The sequence below is a fragment of the Natator depressus genome, chromosome 14 (genome assembly GCF_965152275.1).
Source record: "Natator depressus isolate rNatDep1 chromosome 14, rNatDep2.hap1, whole genome shotgun sequence".
Lineage (NCBI taxonomy): Eukaryota > Metazoa > Chordata > Testudines > Cheloniidae > Natator > Natator depressus.
Genome location: NC_134247.1, coordinates 13,330,258 through 13,357,754, shown reverse-complemented (window position 1 = coordinate 13,357,754; position 27,497 = coordinate 13,330,258). Strand labels below are relative to the sequence as shown.

Genomic DNA, 27,497 nt, shown 5'->3' with positions numbered 1-27,497 from the left:
CCCTTTGGAAACTGAAGTTGGTGCAAAATTCAGCCACTTGCTTATTAAGTGGCATGTCATGCAGCAGAGACCCTGTTATACCAGTGCTCTGTAGTCTGCACCAGCTGCCCATCAAGTTCCAAGGGGAGTTTAATGGCTTTGATTCGACCTATAAAGCCCTAAACTGCTTTGGGATCCTGCCAGCCTAGGTGACCACCCCCTTCCTGGTGTGATACTGTCCTATAACCCGTGTGTGGGACTCTATTTTGGTACAAGTGGCTTACTTTGGTTTAAGGAAGACCTGTTCCCAATTGATTTAAACTGGACCAAAACAAGCCATTCTTATATGGAAATAAGAGTGTCCATGTGGCCTTCTGCACCTGTCTTATTAGACCAGTTTAAATTCCCACTTTGGGCTATGCAACACTGGTATAGCTTTCCTGTGTACACAATGCCTAAGGGGGTTGGGCCTTGGCTGTGGTGGGTCGTAGGGTGAGTCATTCTCTACCCCAGAACCTTTCTCGTCTCATCTCTCCTTGCTTAAAAAGAGTCTGTTAAAAGCTGACGGAGCTGGATGCTGCTGCCTTTGCGTTTACTCCCTTCAACGGCTCCACGCACTCATTCTTTCCCCGCTCCTTCCTTGGCTGTTTCTACTTAAGCTTTAGAGAGACTTTAGGATCTCACCTTTTTCCCCTGGGGCCTTAACCTGGCCTTTGCTTGCAAACGCTCGCACCATGTGCACTTATGGTGCATCATTGCCAGCACACACAGGTGCTAGAATTTTTCCTGTGCAAAATCCATCCCCTGTGGGCACAGGTGATAAGTTAAAAGGCATGACCGGAGGCTGGCACGGGCAAAGCTGCACGCACCTGAGTGGAGGCCACCTTTAGAGAATCAGGCCCCTCATAGTTAATATGTGTTAGATGGTTAGATTGTTATGTATGTATGTAGATGGCTCCTATCTTCTCTGCAGAAGGGCCCAGTACAGGGGCTGATGTGTAGCCTCTGGGTGAAACTGCTGGTGTAATAAACCCCTTCCTGGGTAGACCTGGGAAAACTCACTGTTTTTTTTTCTAGGCTTAATCCAGCAGTTGCATGATTCTGCGGGAAGGGTGAGCATCAAGCAATCCCTGCACAGCAATATTTTGATTGGATTCCCTGCCCCCACCCGTGTGACTGGAGTTCTGTCTTTCCCAAGCATTTATATGCAAGGGTTATGCGAAAGGGGACTGACCCTGCTTGCATCTGTTACTGTGCCGTCTGTCGTTCAGCAAAGAGAAGGACTCAGTGGCTTAGGGAGACATGGAGTAAAGGAATCGCATGCTCTCTGGACATTGCACTTTGATTCCTGATGTATGGCCTATTAGTGTTATCCTTGTAATCTTCCCTTCTGCCTGGGTGTTTCTATCATCCTTCCAGACAACGTGAATTTTAGCTGCTGGACCTTGGTCTGATTGCTGAACCCAGTTCTCTTCAGTGATGCAGAGGAGAAGCCAATGACTGTACAGCTGCTCTTGCAATATTGTCAGCCTGGGCAAAATCAGGAAGTACAGTACTGGAAAATAGAGATGAGACTTGAAGTGACCACCCTACAATTGTTTCGTCCAGACCTGGCTGTAGGGAGACCCTAGGCGGTGACATTAAGCAGCACAGGCTGTGTGTAGTCAGCTGGGCTGGGAGTTACCCAGCCAGAGAGAACCACAGGGGCCTGTCTGTATCCAGGAAGTTCAAATACAGCAAGGATCCAGACTTTTGGATGCATTATCCAAAATGAAACAGGCTCTCCGATGTTCCCTCCTCACTAATCCTGATTCAGAAGGACTTGAAAGGGAACAGGGTCACTGGAAGGTTTATTTCAGCACTTTGTCTTTCAAGAAAAAAACATGATCGGACAAGAAGTTTTAAATATTTTTATAAAAATATCTACATCTGCTGAGTGCAAAAGTCCCTGTTTTACCAAATGTAGAAAATGACTTTATATGGTGAAGCATTCACAACTGTGGTATGGAGGGGAGGAATAATAAACCATTTGCACTGAATAGTGTCTGTCATCTGAGGATCTCATAGCACTTTTGCAGAGTTGGTAAGAGATCAGCTTCCTTCTCAGCGCTATTTCCAAAAACAGAGGCACAGAGAGAGTAAAGCCAGAACAGTTCAAACTTGGATGGCTAAAGTTAGACATCTAAATCCATTTCCATCCAAAATAAGTGGCCTCATTTTAACAGGTAACGCCCATTCACGTCCCTGGAGTTACACCAAGAATAAGTATGGCTCCTTGCACCTGCAATGCCAGGCTGGACTTCATGCAGGAATGAGCTTCCAGTCGCAGTCAGACCCGAGCGCAGAGGTACCTGAATACGGAAAGCTAATGAGATGAAAATGATCTGAACTCCTTTGAACTTCAAAGGAGGTTTTGTTCAGGCTGAATCTTATTTTAGCCAAATCAGTTCAATGCTCTCCGTTGGGGAGCAGAATCTACTCCAGTTACGGAAAGTGAATCACGGTGTTTAACCGGCATTACCGGACACTGCCCCTTGCCATGTGTTTTGCAATGAAAGGTGCAGGTGCCAGCAGAAAGGAGGACAATATGTAACCAAAACCCCTTTGTCTTTTTCTCCGTGAATAATCCCAGTGTGTGTACACATCCACTCAGACACATCCTGTGGACAAACAGTCACTGGACGCTTTCCCCGCATGCCACTTGTTTCCCTGAATCCCAAGTACTCTGTAAACTGTGGTGAGCAGTAAGCTGCTGCTCTTTGCTCTCCATCTGGCTGATACCACCACCTACTTTTGCTGCCTAACTATAGAGGAAAATCCTTTTAAAGGAAAACTCTCCCTGTCTTGCTTAGCCAGGCGATCTGAAAGAGGTTGGGGGGGGGGTGTCTGTCTTGCCAGGAATAAACCATGAAATGCATTTGAGAGTACAGCATTGAATTACATGGGTTTTAGGTGGAATCCCAAATCTGAACACCTTTAATCTACAGAGGGAGATGGGGTGGTTTGATGAACCGAGCCCAACACTGGGTGTCAGGAGACCTGGGTTCTATTCCTAGTACTTCTGCAAACTTTGGGCACGTAACTTTACCTCTCTGAGTGCCGTTGTTATTATTTGTATTGTAATAGCACCTAGGAGCCCTAGTCAGGGACCGGGACCCCATAGTGCTGCATGCTGGACAAACACCAAATCAAATGATGGTCTCTGCCCCAGAAAGCTTACACTAAGTACAGACAAGAGACCATAGATGGACAGACAAGGGAGCACAAGGGAAATCAGGACAAGGGGGATGTTTCCTTGTGCTCTGCATACCATGGCTCAAGTGCTTGGAAATCTAAAAGTGACAAGCTTATTGTTGGTATTGTAATTATCTGGATCCAAAACCAGACCCTAATTTTGGGATTAGGGCCTGTTTCTGAAATAGCACAAGCACGCGCTCCAACTCCGAATGTTTCCATGTTTTGCCTGGAGCTGAGAGCTGGACTTGAGCACAGATCCAGGTGTTGTGCCTTGGAATCATTTATATCTTTAGTTACTTCTCAGCGTGTTCCTTCTGGTAGCAGCTGTCTTGTTAAAAATGTGACTTCCTTGATTGCTTTCCCCAACAGGGGAGTCCCCTCAATGCAACTGCAGAGTGTCTGTCCAGCATTAGTGCTGGCTTAGCAACTACCTAAAATACCTTTGATATCAAGTATACATTTAAAATTATTCTTAATGTTGGACAGAGACACACAGTCTATGATCATTGAAGCAATGAAAGAGCCTTTGTAGAAAAGCCCCTCTCTGGGATCTCAGTCATTGTTACACGTGACTTACTAGGGGAGGAAGGACAGCCTAATGGTTAGTGTGCTAGTCTGGGACTCAGGTGACTCGCGTTCAAGTCTTTGCTTTGCGACAGACTTCCTGAGTCCTTGGTTCCGCATCTGTGTAATGGGCATAACAGCACTTCCTTCCCTCGTAGAGGTGTTGTGAGGTTGTGGGTGCTCAGATACTGCTGTAATGGGGGTCATATTTCCTTAGCCTGGTTCTCAGCAAAATGGCCACCACCTGCATGCAGCTGAGCATTGCAGGTTGCAATTAAAAGCTTTATTTTTCAGGTGCGTTTTGTGGCCTGGCAGAATCGTGCTTCTGGCCCTAAGACCAGCTCACTGGGCTGAGCAAAACAAGCCGAGGTTTCCCGCTTACATTGGATAGATAAAGCACAGACCAGGGTCCAATCCTGTGAGGTGCTGAGCTCCTTCGATGCTCATTGAAGTCAGTGGCGGTTGAGGGTGCTCAGCCCTTCCTGTGACCCTATAGCTGGCAGAGACCTCAGGAGCCAGGAAGATAAGTGCTGTGCACCACACGCTGGGCTGATACTCAGTCAATATTTGTACACGGTGTGAATGAATGGCTGTGTAACATCCATGTCATTTATCACCAAGGTGTCTGGGTTTGCACGCTGTCCCGCTCTTTCTGCTGGTACCTGCCGTGCTTGTTCTGGTTCTCCACTCACCTCCAGCCCAGTCTGCTCCCAGTGAGATCTGGGCTGCTTACCCTAGGAACTTTCAGATTGCTGGGAAACAAGAGAGATGCCAAGAGCAACTTCGAGCTGAGATAAGAAGTGGCCAGGCTGCCTAGTTGGCTGTCCTTGGCACTCTAGAGGAAAGAGCTACCCCTCACCCGGAGTCATGGGAAACGGGCCTGTTTTTGCTCTTGTGTCACTCGCAGATGTCAGCTCCCCAGGGCAGCTCTGATGATCAGGCCCAAAGAAGAACGGCTCAGCTGAAATGCCTCTCTGGGAACGTGTCGTTCTCTTGGGCTCACGCTGCCCAGTGCTGAGGAGGCTTCCCTTGCATGGGCATCAGTGGGCATTGAAGGTGCTCAGCACCTCGCAGGATCTCCGCGTTAATTTGGCACCGGAGCCACCCCTGCTTCCTGCTTGGTCTAACCACTGCTTTTCCATGCTCTGTCAACTTCTCCGTTTTATGGGCAGCCACCATGACTGCAATGCGCCTGTTGTTTCTATTTGAAATTAGTACTCGTTTTGGAGCCCAGCTCCGGCAGCCCTCACACCACCAACGCTCCCATTGACAGGAACCGGAACCCTGCCGGTGGGGGCAGCTAGCGGCTGTGTCTCTCTCCCACACAGCAGGAGGTTGCTCTGAGGGCTTGTCAGATCCTCTGTCATGGGACACATTTGGCATGACATGTCGCTGATGGGATGTGAAAGGCAGGATCAGGGAGAAATCAATTAGCACGCAGAAAAGTACCCTTGATCCGGACCGTAACCTTTAATCCAGCTCAGGCCTCATAGAATGAAGGCAGAAGAAAAGAAGCCTGGCAAAACGTATAAGGCTGATCTCCTTCCCCTCGGCTGCTATGTTCTCACTAATGTATTTGCTGGCAGCGCCTCTGGTCCCCAGAGCATGAGCAGTGCAGTTCAAGCAGCTCTTGACAGCCAAAAGCAGGAATGTCAAACCAGGCACGGGACTGGAACATCCTGAGGGAGGTTAGGGAGCGTCCCGCTCGCTAGGCCAATATGAAAGAAATTGGGGGAAGGAGGTGGGGCAGAGGGAAAGCTGCCGCCATGAAGCCTGCTGCTGAGAGGGTGTTGGATCCAGGATGGGGGGAGCCCAGTATGAGAGACATTTGAGAGAACGAGATCCTACTCGCTCTCCTCCCATCTTTCCCTGCACCCTTGGCTAATGAGGAGGGGATATGATCTCAAATACCCTATCTGCTAGCTGTCTAATCCTCTGTCTCCAATGACATCCTGGTCCCTATCTTATTCCACATCTTATTATTTCTGAGCTGGCCAATGTAAGAATTCCTGGGCCCTGGGAACCTATAAGTGTCCGTGGATGCGTCCATGCATCGGCGTATATGAATGGTAGGTAGATGTGGTATACATGTGCACGCTGGGTGAAATTCACGGCAAGTGTTAGCAGGAGCGGTTCCATAGACGCCACACCTACGTGCGTCAGCCATGATGCTGGACTGTCCGGTTATTCACATCCCCACAGATTTGCAATGGCGGCTGAGCTTCCCCGTTGGTCAGGATATTTGACAGACAGCATGCCCTCTTACAAGAGAGATCTGTTTTGTATTAAAATCCTGCACCGTGCTGAGCGACCCTCTGCCCTGCTTCCTGTTAGTTATTTTGTAAGTTTCTGTGTGTTGGGGAAAAAACACCCCGACTTTATAAAATGGGTTTTGAACTGGATGGGGCCTGATTTTTGCCGATAAAGGATAGAGTATCCGTATTTGAAACTCCCCCATGTGCGGTGGGCCAGCATGAGGCCGAGACCCAGTTTCAATCCCACTCCAACCCTGAGGGTTTACATGCTGCCTGGGCCTTGTGCTGCCCTCTGCATAGGGGTGGATTTACCCTGTTTGCAGAGACCTGAGGAATGTGACTTGGAGTGGGGTGAGTGGATCACACTGATCCATGTGGGGAAGGACTGTCTGCAAAGCCCTGTGTCGTGGGGTGGAAAGGACGAAGCATCTGATTTGCTTGTGGGTGTAATTCAAGGTGTTGATTTTGATCTTAAAGCCCTGTGTGGTTTGGACACCCCAGACACGCCTTCTTCCCCTGGGCTCTGCTGTGGCAGTGGAGAATAGCACAGCTGCTTTTGCCAACAGTCCTAGCTTTGATGGTCTGGGAGCAGGGTGTTCTCAGGGAGGGGTCCTTAGCTGTAGCAGTTAGTTTCCCCCAAAGTCTGCTGAAGTTTAGGTTTGTTGACTCTCAGGGGATGAAGGGAGATCTTTGTCTTCACTCAGGTGTTTGGCAAGTGACCATATTGGGAAGTAGTCTCATTAACTGGCATAAGTTTTGTTGATTTCTTAACTGAGTACTGGACAGATAGGGGGGCATTTTAAAAAACCCTCTTATTTTACCAAGGACACATCCACCTTTAAAATGTTGTAACAGGGCAAGAGAGGGAGAGAGGAGAGGCTACCTGCCAGGAGCTGAGAGCTGACTGCACTTGGTTACTTTATTACCGCCTTGTCAGGGAGACTATCCCATCATTTACCACCCACTGCCATTACGATTGATTACGTGAAAACAAACACACACATTTCACACTCCCATCAAAGTTACCAGCAGGGGAGCTAGTGGCGAGTTGAAATTTCCTGACGGCCTTCTGAAAAGCAAACGCTATAGCAGTGTCCCAGATTGGTCCACTGTCACCACTGCAGGCTGGCGCATTTGGGGCCATTATCGTAGAATATTATAGCATATTTTTAATAAGGGTTGATACGGTCACTGCACTTGTTACAAGTGAAAGTGATGAGAATTCTATGAGGTGTAAATGGATTGTGGGTGCTTTAAAAAGGCAGTGTCATTTTCTCTCTCTCTCTCTTTCTTTCTCTCACAGGTACACTTCTCTTCTCTCCCCTTCTCCCCCCAGTTCCCAATTTGGTAGAAATTTTTGCCTACTTACAGGTGTTGAGGAAAAGGCTAATATTAGCACTGCTGGATTTTCTAATCCTTGCTCTTGTCTGAGTCCTCTTTGCCGTGGTTAGTGAACTGTCTTCTGGCTGCAGGATTCATTAGAGCCCAGTCTCATGGGTTTGAAGGGAAATCGGAACAGCTGCTAATGAGGGAACAGTAATATCTAGACCTCATTTCAAAGCAATAATGGAATTAGGGGGAAGACAAACACAGATCAGTCTTGCGCCTGATGGCTTTATTTTCTGCTTCCTTCTTGCTTTTCACTTTATTAGTTAGAATTAGAACATACATTTTACATTAGAGGGAAGCTGATTAGATCACATGGGATTGGAAAGAGTTACCAGCTATGGTCTGAAGAGGGGAAGTTTGAGTTTGCTTGGCCATTCGGAAGAGCTCTCGGCGCAGACTGCGGAGAAGTGAAAAGTGCACGGGGAGGATGAGGAAAAGTGGGGTCAGGAGAGAGAGGGAGACAGGTCTGGTAAAGGCAGGAGTGGTGCCTGAAGGTCTTTTTAGCCAGGCTCATAATACGATATTAATAGGAAACTAACGGTGACTTTTATTTTGTGGACATTTTTTTTGTTCTGCATTAATTTTTAAAATGCACGTTGCTCCCATTACAGCATCCTGCTGGGGCTTGGGTTGGGAGGCTCTCTATTATAACTTGACTCTTAAAAGGGTTTTGTGGGGAATTTGGTGTCCGAGTAACTGAGCCCTGTGTGCAGAGGATGGCAGGAGGAGGTAAGAGGATGTGGGGGAGAGGTACATGTTCCCACTTCTCCTTTCGTTTTTCTAGACGTTGCCCATGCTTAGTAACCTCCAAATGGCACCTCCTTTTGCGTGATCAGTTGTGCGGTCTTTAAAAAGTGCCATAAGGCTGCGGGATTGGCGTGGGGCGTGCAAGAGAAATAATGGTCATAGAGCTTGTCTATACATGGAGTTGTTCCTGATTAACTCCATCTGTGGACCCCCTTATTCCTGGACAACAGTGTCTTGCTCCTGTTTAGCACAAAGTGCATTAAGTTAAACATGAACAAGGCACTCTTGTTCTGGAATAAGAATGTCTGCACATGGAGTTAATCAGGAGAAATGCCATGTATAGACAAGCCCGAATTTGACCACAAGTCTGAGTGCAGATGACATTAGAGATGGGCCCAAACCAGGCCATGAAGATGACTAACTGTAAATATCGGGGGTGAGTGAAATCTGAGACCATATCCAGATCTTGCAAGTTACTCTTATCTTCCTTGTGGGCCAAACCAAAACTCTGGATCTGAATGAAACGCCCCTTTGCCCTGCAAAACTTTTGGGGTGGTCAAAATCCAGGCCTGGATCAGAATTTTATAGCTGGAGCCCATCTTTACAGGTTCTATCGAGTGGCTCACTGACAGTGGTATCAATTCAAATATTTCTTGTGGAGGACAAATGCCTGTCCCCATCCCTCCTGCCCACCAGGGATCCTGTTCTACTCATCCCCCACTCATCCCATAGGGGCCCCAGGTTTCCCCCAGCTGGGGAGTCTCCCCTCTCTCTTACCCACACAATGCCTGAGCCGGTGCCATCAGGAGTCGAGTTCTCGGTGGACGCCCCTGTGCTCTGGGTCACAACACCATTTGGCCCAGTTGCTCCTCCACCTGGATGGAGGGGCAGGTGGACCAAATTTGAGTGGCATTGTGACCCCCTGCGCCGGGTCTCAACACCAGTCACTGAAACTTGGCCTGGCTGCCCTTCCCTCTGGACAGGTCAAATTTTAGTGCAGCTGGAGCAATGCTCTGGACCGCTCCAGCAGCAGCTGGACTGATTAAGCATGGACCACTGCTTAAATATGGTTGGGCCATGCCCCGCCTCCCCAATGGGTGACACTGCTCAGCCATGTGGGGGACAATAAGGAGGGTAGGAGCCTGTGTGGTGCTAGCTGGCTGTGGAGGAGGATGGTAGGGGCCAGCATGCATCAACTGATTGTGAGGGAGGAGGACAGAGGCTGTTGGGGAAAAGGAGGGCAGAGCCCACTGTGCTGTTAGATGGTGTAAGTCCTGCTAAGTAACTCCTTTCGGCGGAGCAGTGTTGGTTCTGCAGAGTCTCCCTTGCTCCATTCTTGGTACTCATTTGCTAACGGCAGGTGTAATCTCTATATTGGAAGATACTATCTTTACCCTCTGTGCATGGAAGGAATTACAAAGCAAATCTGCTCCTTGGTTTTCTGCCTCTCCACGGGCAGGAATAAACCTGCTTTCAGACCCTCAGTCTGGGAGCTTTGCTTCCTTTATCATTACACTGGGGGAGAGAGAGGCCTGATGCCAAGTGCCCCCTCCCGTTGCTGGGCAGCCCCTGCAGGAGAACGTGGTGTGTGCAGGATTGGGGGGGTAACCAAACACCAGGTGGGAACATGAGTGTTTCTGGATTCCGGGGGTGTGTATCCTGTGGAACTCTCGTTGTGCGGCTTAAGCGGCGGATGTGAGCTAGCAGTCCAGCTGGAAGAGGGCAGGGCCACTTGGCTACCAGTGGTGCTTTATTGGCTAGGAGCCTGGAATCTGGGGGCAGTGTCAGTGTATGCCAAGGCTGACTGGTGACTGGACGCTGAAGTGGTGCCCATGTGTGCCAAGGCAGAGTAACAACTGGATCTAGATCAATCCTCACGTGCCAGGACTAGGCCTGTTCAAACCCAGGCAAAACTCACCTGGATTTGGTTTCATTACAGACCCCAAACTAAGGCTAATCATGGCTATGCTTGGAGATACTGCAGTTAAGCCTGACTGAGCTGCAATTTCATGTCAAAATCACCCAAACCTCCTTGGCTTCACAAGGGTTAGACTTGGAATCAGGAAAACCATGGGGGTTCCTGCTGAGTTCTCCTGGGCTTGGGATTTATTTGAATCTTATCCTTGAAGCAAAGCTCACTGGGTGCAGAGCCCCTCTACCAGAGAGTGCTTTGCCCAGACCCCTGTGCAGTGTACTTGATACAGTGGGGAAGAGATCCCAGGGCTAAAATAGAGAATCGTAGAAACTAGAGATGTCAAAGTCCTGTTACTATATCTAGGGCAAGCTGTCCACATGCCAGGTTATATCTTGGGACATACAGCTGGCATTCAGCTCTGCAATCCCCTCCCCTGCCGCCCCCCCCGCCCCCAAAACTGATGCTTCATCCACTAGGACTTTATGTTGCTGAATTTAGCAATTGGGGGGGGGGGGTTAGTAAACTTTCCAAAGGAGGCTTTTGAGGATAGTTTTACAACTGTAAAAATAAAGAAATACTCTGGTTTAAGCTCCTTTGTTGTAGTGTCCTACAGCCATTTATCTTGGGAGCAGACTTTTTCACCTTCTTTAAATATGGAGATAGCTTTGGCTCACATTCCATGCATCCTGCATTTATACATGCAGACTGCACAGAACACCACATGCCCCGTTATTGCAGGGGTCGGCCTGCATTTGTGCGCACAGTGACCCAGGCTGCCTGCACAAATGCAGGCTTTTGCTCCAACAAATGGATGCTCATCCAAATATTGTGGTTGCAATTCATGTAGCTGGCTGAAAAATGTAGCCTCTCTGTGACTTTTGTAGCATAGACATTGTGAAAAAAGGGGGCTTTGGATGGCTCAGGGAATTAGGAATGGACTGTAGAGTATTTTGCATACAGGTTCAAATCCAGCCAAGGTCAGTAGTGACTGTAAGTTTCTGCCACCCAAAAGCTGTTTGGTTGCCTGCCCACACCATAAAAACCACCATTTCCCTCCAAATTGGCACTAACTGACCCGGTTGCCAGCAATCTCAATCGACAGGCCAAGGCCAAATGGGCCCTGAAGAGGGATGTCCTCCTGCTTCTGCCCCCCCCCCCCCCGAGATTTTGGAGAGGAAAGGTTGCACTGCTCCTTCAAGTGCTGTACCTCTTGTCCCGCACTTGGGTCTCAGCACCATCGCTAACACGCAGGGACTCATCGTGACTCAGGGTACCCCTGGCGCTCTGTGGGTCTGACTCTCTGTCACCCTGCGCCTTGTGTCGGCTTTGGCAACCACGCAAAGTGGGAGTCGAGCGCTACCGCTTCAGAGTGGTGACATCTGACCGCCTCTGTGCCCTGTGTCTTTGCCTCAGCTGCCAGGGGCGCCACGCTGAGAATCAGGCCCTGTGGGCCTCACAGAACCTCAGTAGGGTTCACTGCTGACACCAGAGCTTCTCCGGAGGACATGCACCTGCTCTCTCTAACCCCCAGGGACTGTTCTGAAGGAAGGAATGGAATAAATCCATTTTAAATACCTGGGTGTGACACCAGCGGTGACAGGTTTTCGGGGATAGCAGACACTGCTCCTGGTTCTCCCTGAACTCACCCTTTGCTTCGGCCTGTGTAACTCCATTGACTTCAGTGGAGTTCCTCCAGATTGACCCCAGAGCCGGTGAGGATCAGAATTGCTGCTGATCTGGAGCCTCTCTCGCAGCAGCGGTAAGGGTGACTTGTCGTCTGTGCTCTGAGTTTCCTGGCTTTTGTCAGCTCTTCTCAAACCCTGACATTAATTAAATGGAGTGTTTGGTGTTTAATAGACTCCCACTTGAGTCCCATGTGAGAGACGTGCCAGGAGAGCTGCCCTGCTCTTGCCTGAATGGCTCGTTACCTGACTCTACCCTAGACGTTACTGTCAGTGTCTGTCTTTGTTACTGAGCCTCAGGGATGGACGGTTCGCACCTTCTGCCCCGTTTCCTCCCCAGGCTTCTATCCGTCTGCCGCTCCCTAGCTACCCTCAGCCCTGTGCTGTGCGTTCATGCGTGTGTAACCCTTCCCACGCACGCACACCCACTTAGTTAAAATATCAACACCTGGGTGCATTTTTATACCTGATCATAAAAAAAAAAACCCCAAACACTGATTAACCTGGTGCTTTTCATCCCATGGGATCCCAAAGGGGTGTGTGTGTGTGTGTGTGTGTGTTTTAAAGGCCACACTTTGCTCTCTGTGCTATTGGTGTAAACTCAGAGTAACTTTTCTGGAGTAACTCCACATTTACACTGGGATAACTGAGAACAGAATTTGGCCTGTTAGTCCCTTGCATAACTACCTCCCTTGCCCCAGAAATCTGGCCACTGTTTAACAGAGCATTACACCACCAGACCGCACAGAAAGGCTTTTTAGATGAGAAAGAGACACTCAGATTGACCATTAAGAGGGAATTTTAGGGAGACAGGAAATCTCCCAAGAGGGAATTTGAGCAGCCCACCGGGGATCATGGGAGCACCTGAATGCAGACACATACAGGAAGCCCAGTGCAGGCATCTCTTCGCTCTGCTCTGACTCTTCACTTTTGCAAGGGAAACATTCGCGTTGTGTCAGACAGCTTTAAAGTCACCGAACCATACGATGCCCCAAATGCTCCGGCAACCTCGGAACTCTCTTCGTGTGCCGCAAAGGCAAGTTTGTCATTTTCTTCTCTTGCACTGCTCCTGTCCTCCTTTTCCTCCCTCCCCCGTCCCTTCCTCTCCTGGGGGAAAAGAAGGTCTTACACACGCAGGCTAATTCCCAGTCAAACGTCCTCTGAAGAATGACAATAAAAAATAATGCAAATGGGTCCAACAGCAACTTACATAACGGGCCATAATTTTGTGTGAAGCAAGGAGGGAAAGAATATGAAACAGCCCCCTGGTTATATAACACCTTCAGAGGGACTGCTTAAGCAGACAGCAGCACAAAGGCTAATAACATGGAACTAATGAGGGGTTTCCGAGTGGCGTCTGACATGGGCTTTTTGTACAGCGGGCTCCCACACCTTCTGCAATTTATAGGATTAATTTTACCGCTGCAGCAGGCGTGAGGCTCTGTGTGCAGCAGGCTCTTCTTCAACGTCCGTCTTTGTTGACAGAGCTGTTGGGAAGCCCAGAGGCCCCCGAGTCCAGGGAGGGGGAGAAGAGTGGGAAGCTGGGTGACTTCAGAAGCGAGATTTGGGTGCTTTTCAAGGGTCGAGGTTGGTGGGGAGAGCAAGTTTGGAAACTGGAGGGTGGTGTAGATTGGGTGCTGGCTGATGGGGGCAGGGTTGGAATGCTGGTTTACTGGTGGAGGGATTGGATGCTAGCTGCTTGGGCGGGGGGGAGGATGGGAAGGGGATTGGGAGTTGGCTGGTCATGACGAAAGGGCCAGGTGCTGCCTGGGCAGTAGGAGGAGAGAAGGGAGGGAATAAGGAATCAGACCTTGATTGCCTAGGGGAGAGGGGCCAGGGACTGGTTCCACAGCAGCAACACCAGGAAATTCCAGTAACTTTGTTTAACATTCCACCTGCAGCTTCCTAGAAAGGGAGAGAAGGCTGGAGACCTCTCCCTGCGCAGAGAGGAGTCCCCAGGCTTGTCCCAGGCTCTGGCACGCAGAGCTCTTCTTAGTCACCTGGCCAGCAGTCTGCTCAGGCCCCAGGGCGTGGACCTGCTGCAGCCCCAGCCTTGCTGGCCTAGTTGATCTAGAAGATGCTAAGAAACAGATGAGGTGTGAAATGAGACCAGGCTGGCATGTCGCTATCCCCTGCAGCCGTCCCAGAGGGCACGGTAGAAGGCGCCTTCCTTCATCATTCCTCCAGGCTCCTCTGGGCTTTCCCCCACAGCTGTCTGCAGCAGGCTGGCACAGGCCTAACAACTTTTCCCACCCTCCCTGGGACTCGGGATAAGCAGGTTGGGACGAAGGCTGGGCAGTGCATGGAGGCAGCACACAGTACAGTCCCCTCCAGGCTGCTGTCTGTTTGTTTTGCAGGGACTCCTTGGCGCAGCCTGAAATATTAATCTTGCCCTGGATTTCCGACTCAGCACTCGGCCCTCCCTGATTGGTCCCTCGGAGGGCATCGCTGCGAGTGTGCAGGAGGTGCAGCTGAGACCCTGGCTGCTTGCGCTCACTGCAGGGCACAGACACGACTCTTGATCTGTTGTAAACTCTGCCCAGCCCTGAGCTTTATCCCAGCAGCGGATCCAGGCGGCTTTACAGCATATGCTGCTGACACCACACAACATGCCTCTGATTAGCTCTATCTCCCCTGCCTGCACCGCTCAATCAGATCCATGGCACAAGCAGCCGTGCGGGGGAGGAGGCTGGGAGCAGTCTGAGTTCAGATGCAGGTTTGCTAATTTCTCGTGGGGAAAACCGCTGGCTTGTTCCAACCTTGGTCCTTTCTCAGACCAAGTGACCCTGTTGTGAATCCCTCATTGGCAACTGCCACTAGCCCATGGCACCTCCCTCTGCTGTTCCTCACCTTCTTCTGCTCTTCCACCTTCCCCACCTCCTCCCCTCCCACACGCCCATAGGGGAAAAGTCCTCCAGGAGTCAGCAGGAAATTAAATCCCTGTCTGTGGGTTCTATAGGATGCTTCCTTAGCCCCATAGATAGGTGATCATCCAATTACTTTCCTGAGGATTTCGGAGTCATTTTGACTGACTCCCGCTGCGGCTCAATAAAACCCTCTTGATTCCTTCCCAATGTCAAATGCTATAGAACTTTTCCTTACGGGGCACCGCACCTTTGTCCCTGTGTCCCCTTTCGGCTGTATTTGTGTAGCAGCAGCAGTGAGAGTAGCTTTCGTACAGGGATGTAGGGAGATCAGGTCCCTGCCCTGACGAGCTCACCATCTGAATTCATGTACAGGAGGGTGGAACGGGAGAGGCAGCAAGCGGAGTGGAGCAGGGGGCATGTCCTGTTAGCTCTGCTCAAATTTCAGGTTTATATGTAACTGCGGGACCCCACTCCCGTGTCTGAGCTGTGATATGTTTTCTGTTTGAGTCAGTACTCCAGCTTCGGGAACACTGAGGGTCAGAAAGTTGTTGGGAAGAGGTTTGTACAGTGCCTGGCTCGCAGATACTCTGATCTATACTGTGGAAATGTTTTCAGAAGGGGCCTGCTGGGTGGAGAAGTGGGGGACTGGGGCAGGCAGAGAGTTCCTGGTATAAAGAGCTGTGTGCCCTCCCTGCTTTCTTCTCTGTTCTTCATCTTTTTCCTGTCAGGCTCTCTGTCACTTCTCACCTTTTCTCTTCCTCACCCTCTCCCCAGCTCCCTTCATCATCTAACCCCTTGGCAGAGGGGAGCTCTGAGTGATCAGCTAATGAGTGATTTCCTTTCAATGGCCATGATGTAGTGTAGGTGCTCTGGAAGCCACATGCCTCCCGGTAGCCTGGCAGAGGGAGAGCTATGCTGTAAGCCTTGGGGCTTCTGCCCACACTGTGAGTGGGGGAGGCAGGAGGAAAGAGACACACACAACCTTTGCTACTGAAGTACTAATTGAAGGCGGCTGAGTGCACGAGGACAGAGGATCGGGGTTTACCAGCTTTTCACCCCATAATTGCAAACCTGGCTCCCTTCACACGGGGCCCCTTGGCCCCCATTAAAGATTCTGCCCTGATTTGCGTGCACTCTGGATTGCATGACCCATCCCCCTTCTGACGCACAAAAGAATATGCCATGCAGGATGGTCCTGAGCCCATAACATTGGACAGCTGGCAGAGTGTACTGAGCACCCTGATCGATTTCTTGGACCAGCTACTTCAAAAAAGGGACAGCCCTGGGAGTACCTGAACAGGTGGCAACCCTACCCTGCAGCAACCCAGGCCAGAGAATAAAGAGTGTGTCCCTCTCTGCTGCCCAGGCAGCTTGGATTTGTGGGAGGGAAGTGGTAAGGTGCCAGGCTGACAGGTCTGGAGCCTGCCCACAGAGCAGGGGCAGCACCAGCGAAAGGTACCCCCTACGCTGCTTAACCAGCATGCCTCACACCAGACCTGGAGGGACCGTTTGCCGGGGTGGAGAGAGAGAATTCAGTCTCAATGGATGATTCAGTCCTTAGCCTCTTGCCTCAGACTGCCAGCGAGGTTCCCAATTAATGTCTGCTTGGATGGCTTTTGTATTGTGGACACTTGTTGTAACACCCTAATGGGGATACCCAGAGCTCTCGCTCTGTTTCCTCTCGGCCTCAGCATGAGCTGGTTTTGCTGGGGATTAGACTGGGTCAGCTCCCTGCTACTCCAACTTGTCTGCCTCTCCAGCAAGCTCTTCAAGTCTCTCCCAGCCCCAGCCTCACCTACCTGGCAACAATCACTGAACTCCAGCCCCCGAGCTCCTCAGGGGCTGGGCACTGCCGAGAAACATCTCCACCACTGAGCATCCACAGGAGAGATGAAGTTCGCTGCTCTGTTAGAGTCAGTAGTCACAACTTATTAATTTAACTGGGGTAAATACATCCTCCCCTTCAAACACAGTCCTGTGTTGTGGTTTATAGTCAAACTAAAACAAGTTTAACAACAGAGGAGCAGGTATTAAGTGATACCAAGTAAAAGGCATAAAGGTAGAAATGGTTATAAGCAAATAAAACTGAAAACACGCATGTAAAAGTCTAAAACTTCCTTTAGCAAGATACAGTCTTTGTTCAAGATGGTTTCCCTCACTCATAGCCTCCTTTCCAGCCTTTTCCTGGCCAGCCTGGTCAGGGCCCATCACAGAGATCAAATCGCTTTGTTCTTTGCCTCCAAGGTGAAAGATAAAGATGAAGTCTTCTGTCGGTGTTCCTTACATCCCCAAAGGGATGTCTTTGTCTTCTGGGGATTCAGTCTCTTGTGTCTCTCTGGGGTACAGGACCCATGTTAACTCTCTGTCTTCCGAGTTCAGGCTCAGAATAACCCCCACTAATTTAACTCAATGGCTTTGTTTACTGCTAATATGTAAATTGAGGTAAACCCACATTCCTTTGTCTAGGACAAATCTGTTTAGCCAAAGGCTGGGCTGTCTGACCTTAAACAAGTTTTAGTCACATCATAAAAAGGGAATTCATAACTTCACATGGAGCATGAACACGTGCATTTTACAATGATATCGTTAACCAGTGTGTTGTTAGCTTTCATATGATACCACACAAGGCATATTTTGAACAAATATTATTGCAGTCATGTGTAGGGTGTGAATGCAGAGGTACCTAGGGTCACACTTGTCCACTAGGTAATATGAGCTTGGTCCTCCAATTCATTACACGTATGTCATGAGATGGTAATTATAGCCGGGTGACATTTTTTGACTGCAACGTTTTTTGACCTGAACAATTTATTTTTTTTCTGATTTTTAGGAATGGCCAGAGAACCAAACAATCAGTTATTTGCACAGCTCTGATGATAATGATTTTCAGTCACTATAGTATTTTGACACCATATAAAATGGTTAGGTGTTTGTTCTTGTTTTGTTTTGGTGTACTCATGTGGGCTGTAAGTAGCAGCTATGCGCCTAGGAAATGACTCAAGCAGATGAGAACGGATGTCACTATTTGCACAGTGTCTAAATATTACACCACAACAATGAGCATTTCACCACGGTCTAACTGCACATGCAGTCAGTCCAACAGAATGTGTAAGACTATCTACAGTAGTGCCATCTGCCAACTCTCAAAAATACTGTAGGTCCGAGCTGGATTCAAACCAGTGACCTTGCTGTGAGAAGGCCCATGGTCCATTGACCCTATGTTTATTCTCTTCCATCTTCTACATTGTTTCTCTAAATGCATATAGAGACTGGGCTACCTTAGACAGGCAATTTGTGATACCGTATCTGGATTTTTTTCCCCTCTTAACATAAAAGAGACTTACAGTGTAGTATCTGTAGCTTGGCTTACAGTGAAATGCTTTTATCAAAGGCTGACTAACATGAGACATCTACCCCTCATGCAGTCCCCTGAACAGTTGGTCTTTTAATTTTTTTTTCTCAACAGCCTTTGCATGCAGTTTGCTCCATCTCTTGTCTAACGGAGGGCCGAAAGAGTTACGCTAGGGATGAGTTGCGCCACCCCCCAGCCACTTACATAAGGCAAAGCCTGCAGGTGGCAGCCTCTGGCAGGACAAACTCATCCATCTGGGCCCCAGCGGGCAGGAATTTCTGGGCGTTTGGTGCCATTGCTGTTTCCTCTGATTCTATCCGCTTTTTTTTAAACTGCCCTCGGTCCATGATGTGCCCTGCATTTGACAGCATTTATAAGTCAAGCAAGGAGCCCACATCAACGAGAGCAGAAATCGGTGAGATAAGCAACGTGCTGTTTTTATTTATAAAAACAAAAGTGGAAACAGATGCTTTAAGTATAAGGAATAAAAGCTGGAAAGCGAATACTGATCTCACTGGGCAGAGGTACTTTTAAATACCTGAACTGTGATGGAATATTCATCTTTAGCCCAGGGGCTGGTGTGGGTTAGTGCTCCGAGCATTGGCCTGGAAGCCAGCGACTTCTGCATCCTACTTGTTGTTCTGATACTGACCCACCCCGCCACACACACTGTGCCTTTGAGCAAGCCGTTTAACCGCTCTGCCTCAGTTTCCCCATCTGTAAAATGAGGTCATTAACATTGCCCTACTTTCCAAGGATGTGAATATTCATGTTTGTAAAGCTCTGTGCAACTGCAAAGTGCCTGACAAAGGCATGCAATTCCCACTGAAGTCAGTGGAAGTTGCAGGTATTTATCCAAAACGAGGATTTGGCCCCATGTAGTATTCACATTACCAGTCAGGATCCTGGCCTTGTTATTCTATTTAAAGAGAGTTCTTGCTCCACAGGCCTTACTGTCTAATGAAAGATGTGAGAAGTGTGTGTAAGGAATAAGCGCAGGGCATAGGCGAGGGAGGGTGTGAGTAACAGTGCTAGGAGTTCATTGTTGTGGAGCCTGGCTGTGTGCATAGCAGGGTTTGAGTCATTCACCTGTTTTAAAAAGATAGAAAAAAACCAAGAAATCGTACAGAGCCCATTGCTCTCTGTGACCCGCCTGCCCTGCTTTAGTCACTAGGATTAAAATGAGAGAGGGTCTCAAGATATCGAGATTGTCACTAGATCAGAGCTTCCCCAAAGCTCAGAGGAGTTTGGCTGGGGGCTTCTGGCTCATCCCCCTTCTCTAATGGATGGAAGGGAATTTAGAAAGGGTAAAGGAATAATAAAGACCCAAGTAAGTATGCCATACAGATCTGCCTGGGAACTAGGAAATATAGGGCCAATTCAGCATTGACTTCAGTGGAGAGAGGCCAATTTATACCTGCTCCGGATCAGCTCCATAATGTTTTATGTTTAATCATAACAACAATACCTAGCTCTTTTCATCAGTGGAGCTCAAAGTGCTTTACAGAACATGCTGGTATCACGGTCCCTATTTTACAGATGGGCAATTGAAGCAAAGAGGGGTGCCTGGCCTGAAACCAGGCATCCTGAGTCCCCATCCAGTGCTCTATCCGCTAGGCCACACAGCCTCTAAATAGCACCTTTGGGAAGACTCCAAAGCACTTTACACATTATCTGCATCCTGCACCACCTTAGGGAGCAGGTGACTGCTCACGTGCCTGGTACCCTGCACAAGGGCTGGAGAACAATTCTTGTTGTATGGAAGGCCCCGTGGGATTGGTAGCATCTGCTAGGAGCTCCTCGGAAAGATGTGCACACAGAGCACACGGCAGAGCCTTCAGCTTCTCTACTGTGGAAGGACTAAGGGTGGCCTCAGCTCTGTGGGAAGTGCAGTCTGCAGGGGCAGGGATTTCGCTGAGCCCTGAGGCTTAGGCCCCTGAGCTCTTGCCTCTGGCGAGAGATGAGACTGATGAGTATAAACAGGCACAACCCAAGGCCTGGATTTGGTGGCTTTAAAAAAAGAGATTGGGGGAGCTTTTCAAAGGCACCAGTGGGAGTTAGGCGCCCAGTTCAGTGGGAATGGGACACCTCACTCAGTGCCTTTGAAATCATCCCCCGTTAACCATAAGGTGGGACAGAAGGTGTCAGAGAGAGCTGTGGGGAGTGTGTGGGGGGGAGGGAGGGTCAGCTTGGTGTGGGGGCAGGGAAGCAAATAAACAAATGTAACATAAATTTGTTAAAATTTCTACCACTCCCCTGATAGATAAATATATCCTCTCACTGCCCCAACCCCACATCCTCTGTCTTACATGCCTCAGCATGCCAACCAGTCTTTGTGGCTCTGTAGAGCTGAGGATGATGGTTTCATTCTGAAGATTAAGAACCTGGCCCAGGATTCGTGGCGTGTATTCCCCATCTGCCTGGGGCAGGGAGTATGGCACTGGAGGTGGGAATTGGGACACCTGACTTCCAGGCTTTGCCCCTGGGAGATGTGTATTTACGCTTACCGCTTGGGCAAATCACTTAGCCTCCTCGTGCCTCAGTTACCCCATCTGTAATCTAAGGAGGAGGATGGTATCCAGCCTGGAGCTCTGCAGATGCAAAGGGCTCAGTATTATTAAGCTTCAGGAGCTGGGGTAGAGAAACCATGTGCAGGTCACAGGTGGAGAGAGATGATTTGTTTAGTTTGCTGAAGATGAGCGACTTTTCTGACTGTTTTTTCGAAGAGTGTTTTCTCAGGCCCTGCCCCCTCCCTTCCCTCTTGAAGGGAGAACGCCCATTTCCCTCGGCCTGAGCTACCTTTCCTTCTCCAGTTAGGACAGGGAGTGCTGAAATGAACAAGATGATGAATTACTCTAATTGCAGCCACTTCCAGGGTCTCCTCCCCTTGGCCTGGGCTTTGTGGTCCTCCCTTAGTTATTGTGTCTTGTTGGTTTCCTGACACCCACTTGTTACCAATATTAAGGAAGCACTGTATTAAATCAGCAGCCGCTATTGACCCCGCAGAGCGGTAACTTTTACACTCTTTCTCCAAGCTGGTTTACATTTCCCTGTCTTGAATCTTTCATAGGCTTTGCCTCATGTATTTTTAATAGTTTGGGATTTGGTTAAAGCACACTCTGGCTTCCAGCAGGGATTTGCAAGACAGAAGGAGGGAAGAGGGATTATAACCTGTATCTGTAGAGGTGGTGTGTGGGGGCAGGGGTTAGCAATGGAGCGCAGATCTATAGTAGATTGGGATGATAGGGGTGGGCCAGGGCTTATTTAGGGTCCTAGGGGAGGTCTGAAAAGGGTCTAGAGACAGTGGACTTGATTCACCATTTACCTGCACCCCTTATGTGGTTCTTTACACTACCGCACAATGTTCCCTCGTGATAGGATTCTGCCCAGGTGTAAATTGTAGCAATAGTTGTGACTAATTCAGGGCAATAGTAAATCAGGCCCAGTGCTCTCCTTGCAGGGTGGTTAGGGTTCAGTCAGGGAGTATAAGGAAAAAGAGGTGTCGTTGGGGTTCATTGACCGTAGTGGTCATCTTGATCAGAGAACCAATCTTGGCTCCAGTGGCCTTATGGGGATTCGTGAGGGGAGTTTAGGAGGCTGCCAGGGGAATTAGTGTAAGTTTGTTCACCCCAGTACGTCCCTTGGATGGCGCTGGGCTGTCATCTGTCTGTCACTTCCACTGCTTTATTAATACACTGATTATTTTTTTGAGCTCCTTGCATGCAGCCCAGCGCCTGCCAAGGAAGCCTCTGCAGGGAAAGGGGATTCTTCTAGATGACATCTCTCTGGGCACAGTAATGTCTGGCTTTGGCAGCTGAGCCGGTTTGTCCCTGCAGGGAACTGCGGAGGAGGGGACGAGACCTTCCCCTCCATCTGTGCGCTTCTCTCGGAAGGGACCTCGATCATGGGCTTGCGATAGCTTCCCCTGTGGCTCTGTGGGACACGCCCTCAGGGAGTGGGAGCCTTAGCTATCGCCTCCCTTTGTAACTGGGAATGGCTGGAGCTGGAACTTTCCTTTTAATCTCTGACCGCAAAGCAGGGAGAGTGTGTTCCTTTGGCTGTGCTCCAAAGGCATTCCTCTCCCTCTGGCCATGTGGGGGAGCTGTGAGGGATGCCGCCTCTCTCTGGCCCCAGGATGGAAAAGCCTTTATAGGACAGATTATCCCCTCCAGCATAAAGGACATGGAATAAGAGGGGATGCTTGAGTCAATGAGCAGAACATGGGGAGGGCAGCTGAGAGGCACTGAGTAAGAGTCACTCAGAGCCAGCAGGGGGTGGTGCTGAGCAAGGTGTGCCGTGGGCCACTGAAGGACAATGGGATAGTGGTCCAACCATCACAGTAGCAGAGAGCTGGACGGTACCAGGGGAGGCAACAACTGCCTCACAACAGGGTATTGCGGCTAAGTGGCCCTCATACTGAAATGATCAGACTCAATGGGTGAAAAAGTTGGGGAGGGAGTGGTGTACATCAGTCCCAGCAATGGGGGTCTGACAGTGGCCGTCACTCTTAGGGGATGGGTGGTAGAACACAACACGCTAGTGTAACCCACACACCTTCTGGGTGTGGTGTTCTGTCCCATCTAGTGGCACCGAGACCACTTAGAGAGAGAGATAAAATGAGTCTGCTCTACAGCCTTAGCTGACAGTCAGTTGCCTTTTAGCTCATGCGGTAGAGCAGAGGAGGGCAAACCGTGGCCTGCGGGTCACATCCGGCCCGCGGGACCGTCCTGCCCAGCCCTTGAGCTCCCGGCTGGGGAGGCTAGCCCCCGGCCCCTCCCCTGCTGTCCCCCCTTTCCCGCAGCCTCAGCTCGCTGTGCCACCAGTTCTCTGGGCGGCGGGGCTGCGAGCTCCTGCTGGGCAGCACGGCTGGCATGGCTGGCTCCGGCCAGGTGACATGGCTGCCAGTCCTGGTGCTCTGAGCGGCATGGTAAGGGGGCGGGGAGCAGGGGTTGGATAAGGGGCAGAGGGTCCCAGGGGGCAGTCAGGGGACAGGAGGTGGTTGGATAGGCGTGGGAGTCCTGGGGGGCCTGTCAGGGGATGGGGCAGTCAGGGGACAGGGAGCAGAGGGGGTTGGATTTGGATGTGGGGTACCGGGGGAGGGGTTGGGGCGAGGGGTCCCGGGAGTGGGCGGTCAGGGGACAAGGAGCAGGGGGGTTGGATGGGTTGTAGGTTCTGAGGGGGGCAGTCAGGGGGCGGGAAGTGGGAGGGGGCAGAAAGGGGGCAGGGGCCAGGCAGTTTGGGGAGGCACAGCCTTCCCTACCTGGCCCTCCATACAGTTTCGCAACCCCAATGTGGCCCTCAGAACAAAAAGTTTGCCCACCCCTGTAGTAGAGTCTCAAGCACTAAGCTCTAGAGGTCCCCGGTTCGATCCCGACGACCGCAGTCTGTTGGTGTTACACAAGCACAGCAGGGTGTGCTGCTGCAGTGTGTAAAGCGCTCATGCATACCCACAGCAGGAAAAGCACATTAGTACAAGGGAGACAAAGGCTCATCCAGAACATGGGGAGCTACAATGGGCCCCAGCCCCTGTGAATTAGGAACGTAGATATGACCAGCTATATCACTGCTAGTGCCAACATTCATTAAGTGCACTCTTGTGGGGTACAATTTTTGCTGCCCTCTGAAACATGGCAACGCAGGTGCCAGGGCCAGCCTTTGTAACATGCAGTGGGAGGAGGGGAGCATGTTGTGTTGCTGATCTCTCTTAAACACGCCTTATTTTCTGTGACCCCCCGCCCCCTCCATCCCCGAAACCTAGTGGTGTATTTGCCCTGAACCCAATATTCACACATGATTGCACAGGGCCCTTTGCTGAGTAGCAGACGATGCATCTCCCACTTAGAGGCAGGGATGCTGCCTTTAGGGCAGTAATAATGTGCCTCTTGCAACTTGGGCACTTTTCGGTGCACACCAGACATGCATCTGATGGGATGATTTTTTCTGGCTCTGGGTACAAAGGACAATGGGCCAGACCCATAGAGCGATGCTGATTCACACCAGCTTAGGATCTGACCCACTCTCTCTCTTTGCTCCCCTATTCCAATGGTTGTAGAGGAGACTTTTCTCTGTAGTAGGAACCTTTGCATCTCTCTTTTCAAGGAAGAAGCTGTAGGGTATTTCCCCTGATTCCACAGCTCCAGATCTATTAGGATCTCTCCGCTCTTTGTGTGTCACTCTGTCTTTCCCCTTGTCAGTTCAAGTCTCTTGACTTGACCCAGGAATCACTTTGATGGGTGCACAGTTTGCCTTGAGTATGTTGCTGGCATTTGTGGATTGATACCACGTGTGGCCGAGAAAGCCATCTCACAAAGTCCTTTCTTTCACAAACTGTTATATAAACCCACTTTCATACTGCACTTGTGGACGTCACTGAAGCTCTGTCCATACCCATAACATCATTGTTTCCATAGTAACTAGCATACTTCCAAGGGGACACAGTGGAAGGAGACTAAAAAAAGGATAAAAAGGGAACAAGACAAATATGTGACATATCCCAACTATGTGCCGGTGTGGGATGCTATAAAGATTTTACTGCCATTTGTTTAGGAGGTCTTGCATAACACTCTCTCTCTCCGATGGCTCCAATACTCGTGAGTAATGCAGTCGTCACAGACTAGTGGCAATAAAAACTTTATAGCATCCCATATTCTCCTTACAGGGCAGAGGGTGGGCACATGCGCTGTAGAGATGTTAGACTTAGTTTATTTCTCTGAGAACCAATAATGAGATGAAGAGGGTGCTGGCCAAGCCTCCAAAGCATATCTGGGTAAGGCCTCCAGCTCTCCGCATGGTATGTTCCCACGATGATCCATGCCCCCAAAAGCTTTGATTGTCCATCCCCCACATTGTGTGATCTAAGCAAGACGGTCATTTTTTGTCTGCTGCACCGGCGAGTACATGGCATGCCTTCTAATGGAGATTTATAAGGGTACGTCTACATTGCAGTGAGAGCTGTAATTTCCAGCTCAGGTTAGGGTTGCCAGTTTTGGTTGGATGTATTCCTGGAGGTTTTATCACACGACATCATCTTCAATTAAACACTAGTCTTTAATGCCTGGAGACTCCAGGACAATCCTGGAGAGTTGGCAACCCTAGCTCAGGTAGATGTACACACGCTCACTTAGATCCCACTAATGCACTAGAAATATCAGTGTAGCCACACTAGGGTGGTCAGTCATACAGGCCAGCTGCCTGAGTACAATCCCATCAGCGCACACTTGGGGGGTTAGCCCGTGCCGTACAGCTCTGCTGTAGCTACATGGCTATTCTTAGCGTGCTAACTCAGTCAGAGCTAATGCATCTACGTCTACCCAATCTGGCAATTGCCTATGGGTGTCTCTGCTCTGTGATCAAAGGTGTGATTGCAGCATGGGTGGATTTACCCTCACTAGCTTTGATTGAATGAGTGTGCTAAAAATAGCAGTCTAGCCACCGGCTTCAGCGCTGGCTGTACGAGGCCACTCAGAATCCCGTGTAGGTAGGTGTGTTCCTAGCCCTCTCTGGAGTGTGTGGATTACAGCCAGTGCGGGTATATCTAACCAAGCTGCCATCACATCTTTGATTGCAGAGTAGACCAACCCTGAGGCAGGCAAGAATGAAGTGCAGGAGCCAGCCAGGGGTCTGCGTGGACTTTTACTGGATGTCGTGCGGAGCTCTTGGAGAGGGAAAGAGAAGGCGGAGAACGGAGGGGTGGGGTGCTTTGGGGACGGTTAGTGGGGTGGTATTGCAGGAAGGAGGGGGAGTCCTTGAGCACTTTGGGCAATCAGCCCATAAGGTAAAGACACTGAGGCTTAGACCTGGTCTGTCTTTCACACAACCAGTTTATCCAGCCCTAATTACAGCCCCAGCAGGGTGCCATGTGTTTCATCCAGGACCTGCTTCCCCACACACAGCATTTCTCCCTGCCCTTCTGTGGCTGATCGTGGAGTCCTGTCCCCTGTCCCATTTCACCTGGTCAGCATGTCCACATCCTCTGGGAGGGAAGGGTGTGTGTGGTACAGCACAGCTCTCTGCCCATTTTGTAGCAATTACTTGGGTTTCCATGTCTCTGCCTCCCTCCCTCTTTCAGGCTGTGATCACGGAGTCTACATTTAGTCAGGCTACAACTCTGCTTTCCATCAGAAATGTTTGCCAGGTAATCAGCCAGCCGGCCAACTCTTTAGCCCTTGCCTTATTCTGATGCCTTGCGTGTTTCCATGTGCACATTTTTAAGGGACCGTTTGCAATAAGCTGATGCTTCTGACATTCAGGGGTGAAGATTCCACACATTACACATTTCACAAAGCAGGGGAGACCTTAATTACACAGCACCAACAAGGATTTTACTGTATTTAATATAGTTCAAGTTATAATCCCTACCCCTGCTTACAGCAGTGATCCTGGAGCAGTCCATAGGAGGAGGTTCCCTTACGCAAGACAACCCTTGTTTTTAAAGGCATCATCGTGAGCAGCTGTCAAGGGGCCTAACGGGCTGAATTCTCCTAACTTTATCCTGGGAGTTATTGGCCTTGTCTGAGCCTGGGTCAATAACAACGCGAGAGGGGCCTGCAACAAAGAAGATCCCGAGGAACGTGTACACGGGGCAAATTCTGTGCGCTGACACCCACACAGCCTCAGTTACGGTGTGAGGGAGTGGGGAGCCTGACCTGGTGCATCAGAAATAAGTGTGGCTGGAAAAACGAGAATTGTTTGGTGAAAACGTGGTGAGGTTTTGGCACTGGTTTGCATTCTGATGTGGCATGGAAGCCAAGACCTGTCAAAACCGCACAAGGGGAAGAGAGCGCCGCTGCAGAATAGCCAATAGCCCGCTGGTGAGGGCATGCGCCTGCAATGTGGAAGACCCAGGTTTCAGTCCCTGCTCCTTTTGCTTATGCTTTCCTGGCAGGTTGGGCAGGGCTAGGTCAGGGAGTACTGGGCCTGATGGACAATTGCCCTGAATTATTGCCATAATTTTCAAAAGGAGCTGAGCACCTGACGTGCACCCATTCCACTGAGCTCTTTTGAAAATCTGGCCCATGAGGTCTCAGAGCCAGCAGGGATTCGCTCGGTTTGCCAACGTGCCCTCTTCTGGTGGTGCCTCACCACCACCGCTTCTGCTCCTGGACCCGGGTCACCCTCTTCAGGACACTGCCCTCTGGCTGTGTCACACACTCGGCTCTCCCCTCTTCCGGGAGATCTGCAGTCCACTGTCCAGGCACTTCCTTCAAGGGCAACCACAGTCTACTGTTTAGCCACTTCCCCCATGGCCAGGAGCAGGGGTGAGGGGGGACAGACCCAGACCCACCCACTACTCCAGGTCCTGGCCCAGGGATCCATAGATAGCAGCCACTTGCTGCATCCCCTCCAACCCCTCAATCTCTTTCCCTGGGCCACTTCCTCACGACCCTAGCACCTTCTTCACCCTTACCTCAGGGCTTCAGTATGCCAGTCTTAGCAGCCAGCCAGGAGCTCACTCTCACTCCTCTGCCCAGCACTGCTTGGTCCCGGGTGCTAGGGACCTTCCACCTGCAA

The 27,497-nt window shown here is 50.1% G+C and overlaps 1 protein-coding gene across 1 annotated transcript in view; it reads left to right on the top strand.

The window, feature by feature from the left end:
- The window catches only part of CACNA1G (calcium voltage-gated channel subunit alpha1 G), a 274,461-nt gene that overhangs the window by 71,735 nt on the left and 175,229 nt on the right, over positions 1-27,497 (top strand). The window lies entirely within an intron of this gene.